This window comes from Rhinoderma darwinii, chromosome 13 (assembly GCF_050947455.1).
Source record: "Rhinoderma darwinii isolate aRhiDar2 chromosome 13, aRhiDar2.hap1, whole genome shotgun sequence".
NCBI classification, from domain to species: Eukaryota; Metazoa; Chordata; class Amphibia; order Anura; family Rhinodermatidae; genus Rhinoderma; species Rhinoderma darwinii.
In genome coordinates, this window is record NC_134699.1 from 20,148,078 (window position 1) to 20,153,221 (window position 5,144).

Genomic DNA, 5,144 nt, shown 5'->3' on the forward strand with positions numbered 1-5,144 from the left:
CGTTCCCGATCAATGCCCGGTGTAAACAGGGCAACGATCAGCCGATGAACAAGCAAGCGCTCCATCATCGGCTGGTTGCATAGTTTTAAATGGCGAAAATATTATCGCTGGTGGCAGAATATTCCCTTTGTAAACTGGGAGATGTGCTCCCGACACGATAGAAAGTAACGAGGGCCCGTCCCCATCCATAGCTCCTTGTGAAAGGAGCAAACGAGCGCCGATCAATGAACTGTCTCGTTGATCGACACTTGTTGTTTCGGACAAAATGGGCCGATGTAAAAGGACCTTCACGCCTCTTGCACACGACCGAGTTCGGGCCGTGAAAAGCAGTCCGTGTGTCGGCTGGATTTCCCGGCCCGACTGAAGTACAGGTGAACAGGACTCCTGCCATCATAGACATTTATGATGCTAGGAGTCTCTGCCTCCTCACGGAATTGCTGTTTCATACTGAACAAAATGGTACAGGTTTTTCACTCGGTCGTGTGCAAGTGGTGTCAGACTGCTGCGCTGTCCCTCCTCCATGCTTTACACTGCAGCTCTAATTGTTCACATGTATAAATCCACCAGGAAGTCGATGAATGGAGAGAGGATAAGAAGATTATAAACTACAAGTAACTAAACCAGTGATAAAAAAAATAATTATGTTATTGTGCCACCTATCCTGAAGCAACTGAGCCTCAAAAGGCGTCCAAGAGATCAGATTAATAAGGGACTTCCCCTTTAAGTATAGTCGTCCTTAACAATTTTTATTAAACTCATAGCAGATGCTTGTTCTAAAAACCTGTCCCTTATTTAAAGAGGCTCTGTCACCAGATTTTGCAACCCCTATCTGTTATTGCAGCAGATCAGCGCTGCAATGTAGATTACAGTAACGTTTTTATTTTTAAAAAACGAGCATTTTTGGCCAAGTTATGACCATTTTTGTATTTATGCAAATGAGGCTTGCAAAAGTCCAAGTGGGCGTGTTTAAAAGTAAAAGTACAACTGGGCGTGTATTATGTGCGTACATCGGGGGCGTGTTTACTACTTTTACTAGCTGGCCGTTCTGATGAGAAGTATCATCCACTTCTCTTCAGAACGCCCAGCTTCTGGCAGTGCAGATCTGTGACGTCACTCACAGGTCCTGCATCGTGTCAGACGAACGAGGACACATCGGCACCAGAGGCTACAGTTGATTCTGCAGCAGCATCGGCGTTAGCAGGTAAGTCGATGTAGCTACTTACCTGCAAACGCCGATTCTGCTGCAGAATCATCTGGTGCCGGTGTCCTCGCTCGTCTGACACGATGCAGGACCTGTGAGTGACGTCACAGCGTGATCTCTGGAGAACACGGCTGTGTCTGCACTGCCAGAAGCTGGGCGTTCTGAAGAGAAGTGGATGATACTTCTCATCAGAGCGCCCAGCTAGTAAAAGTATTAAAAACGCTCCGATGTATGCACATAATACACGCCCACTTGCAAGCCTCATTTGCATAACTACAAAAATGGTCATAACTTGGCCAAAAATGCTCGTTTTTAAAAAATAAAAACGTTACTGTAATCTACATTGCAGCGCCTATCTGCTGCAATAGGAGATAGGGGCTGCAAAATCTGGTGACAGAGCCTCTTTAAGATGGCCGCCTTGCAGTCTGTGCTTGTGTGTGTGGAGAGTATCTATGAAGGGAATGTATAACTACGGCCACAAGATGATGACATCACAGCCGTCTAGAGCCAAACGCCGTTCCCTGATTATTACAACACCAGCAGGAGACGTCACATGACTAGATTGTTATATCTTATAACGTCACCGTGATTCTTGTGCGGAAATATTATTTTTGGTAACTATAAAACTAACCGTGTAACCTCGATGTACATGAAGAATAGAACAGCCCACAATACATATAATGTTAGCAGTGTAGGGGGGTCTTATCGTAACCGCGCTAACCCCGACGATCCCCATATCAATGCCAGCATCCCTACTGACTAGATCTGCCCCCTAGGAGCGAATATTCACGGCCAGTTATGTGTTATAGTAAGGGCCTGTTCACATCACCGTTCGCTTTCCGCTCCGGGGTTCCGTCTGAGGTTTCCGTCGGGTGAACCCCGCAACGGAAAGTGAAACCACAGCTTCCGTTTCAGTCACCATTGATATCAATGGTGACGGAAACATCGCTAATGGTTTCTGTTCGTCACGATTCCGGCAGGTTTCCGTTTTAACGACGGAATCAATAGCGCAGTCGACTCCGCTATTGATTCCGTTCGGAAAACCGGAAACCTGCCGGAATCGTGACGAACAGAAACCATTAGCGATGTTTCCGTCACCATTGATATCAATGGTGACTGAAACGGAAGCTGTGGTTTCACTTTCCGTTGCGGGGTTCACCCGACGGAAACCTCAGACGGAACCCCGGAGCGGAAAGCGAACGGTGATGTGAACAGGCCCTTAGAAATACAATGATGGTTTTCAGATGACGCCCGCTGTGTGATGACTGAGGACCGGTGGTGCGGGAACATCACAAAGTCACTGGAGGGAACTGCATCAAATCAAAGCCACCAAATATTGGGCATACAGCGGTTTGATTTATTAAAGGGGTTGTCCAGTTTCCAACACCCCCCACACATACGTAGGGTAAAATAAAAGACACGTCCATGGGCTAAGTGAATAGGACTAATGGTGGAATAATGATAAACAACTACGTCACTGTGCCTGTATGTACTGTCTCTAGATTACTAAAATGGCTGCCTGTCTCTAGGAATGTGTTAATAAAGTTCAAATTAAAAAAAACAAAAAAAAAAAAAACAACGCACATAGTAGATGGAGAAGAATGTAAGAGCGGCTCCTCATAGACGCTGACAGACATGGTGATGAGATGTTGCTGTAGTAGAAATACCTCAAAACCTCTGCTCCTCCATAACCTGTTACACACCTGGACAGTGTTACCTGAATAGCAAGGGTCACATGACTGCCGCCATCTTTACTCCATTCAGTTATCCTATAGATGCATTACTATTTACTATGGACTAATGTGTGGGCTATAGCAGTCTAGGCAACCAGCACACTGGTCGTAAAGTGTCCATGGAAGGGCAAAGCCACACGTGGTGGAATTGCTCTTGAATTCCGCTGCGGACACTCCGCAGCGTTAATCCGCAGCGGAGCCGTTTCTCTATTGACTTCCACTTCTATTTAGTAGGGTTCGTTTAGACGATGCGGAAAATTCCGCTGCGGAGCATAGGCTGCGGTGCGGAATTTGGTGTCCGCAGCATGCTCTGTCTGTTGCGGAGCAGTGGCGGACTCATGGCGGAATTTCTCCATTGACTTCAATGGAGATTCTAATTTCCGCAATGAAGTCCGCAGCTGTCATGCACATGTTATGTGTGCTGCGGATGCCTCTTGCTTTTTTGACATGACATTTCTTCATTCTGGCTGGACCTATGTATTTCTAGGTCTACAGCCAGACTGAGGAAGTCAATGGGGCTCCCGTAATTACGGGAGCGTTGCTAGGAGACGTCAGTAAATATTCACTGTCCAGGGTGCTGAAAGAGTTAAGCGATCGGCAGTAACTGTTTCTGCACCCGGGACAGTGACTACCGATCCCAATATACAGCAACCTGTAAAAAAATAGAAGTTCATACTTACCGAGAACTCCCTGCTTCTGTCTCCAGTCCGGCTTCCCAGGATGACGTTTCAGTCTAAGTGACGGCTGCAGCCAATCACAGGCTGCAGCGATCACATGGACTGCCGCGTCATCCAGGGAGGTCGGGCTGGATGCCGAAAGAGGTACGCGTCACCAAGGCAACGGCCGGTAAGTATGAAATTCTTTTACTTTCACTAGGGAAAGTGCTGTCCCTTCTCTCTATCCTGCACTGATAGAGAGAAGGGAAGCACTTTTCCCGCAGTCCGCAGCAGCTAGTCCGCATCAATTTACTGCACATTTTGGGCAGATTCTGTGCGGCATTGATGTGGACAGTTGCGGAGGAAATCCGCCACGTGTGGGCATGCCCGAAGGGTCATTCATGGAAGGAACAGCTGTGAATATTACAGATATCGGGTACAATGCCATTTCTCCATTAATCAGAAAACCAGCAACGGCTTGGAATTATTTTATTACCATGGTCAGATTATTAGCGAGTCATGTTATGTCTATGGCCAGGCTTATCAGGAAACAAAACCAATGACCAATCTATTAAAGGGAACACACTCAATTCCATTCAAATAAATGGGCGATGATGGCCGTGCCGAGACCACAAGAGCGGCTCCCAATTGGGAGACTCCCCTACATAACATCCTATATATCATTGTACTATACTGGCTAATACTACAGATGTATGTCTATGTAAAGATCTCCCCCCCCAGGCCTGAGATCAGCAGTGAAAGCCCCAATTATTTTGTGCCTTCATGTCCATCAGACGCTTCTGAAATCAGATAGGGTATGTTCACACGGCAGCGTCTGTAACGGCTGAAATTACGGGGATGTTTTCAGGAGAAAACATCCCCGTAATTTCAGCCGTAACGGCATGTGCAGGCGCTTGAACGCCGCGTCCATTACGGACGTAATTGGCGCTGCTTTTCATTGGAGTCAATGAATAGCGGCTCCAATTACGCCCCAAGAAGTGACAGGTCACTTCTTTGGCGCGGGCGTCTATTTACGCGCCGTCATTTGACAGCGGCGCGTAAATATACGCCTCGTGTGAACAGACAAACGTCAGCCCATTGCTTTCAATGGGCAGATGTTTGTCAACGCTTCCAAGCCACATTTTTCGGACGTAATTAGTGCGTGTGAACATACCCATACATGGGAGTCTGAAACCGGATGAATCTGACTGTTACCAGAACGCTCCACTAGGTGGAGTCACTTTATCTCAGACCCGACATCAGGGGGGGCCGCCTCTAGATTCCTACCCGTAATTGTGTTGCTTGGACGGATTGACAGGTTTTATTCCCAGACTGTAGGGTCGACACCCAAAAATTATTTATTATGTCCTGTGGTCGTTACCCCGATCGCCCCCATCCATTATCATCATGTCGGCAGCGCGTCTCCGTTTACACAGATGTGCTGCCGATAACAACAAGACTTTACTTTTTTGCTTGTTCATCTGCTGATCGCTGTCCGGTTTACACAAGGCGATTATCGGCAACGAGCGTTATATGAACCCTTGTCTGCTCGAC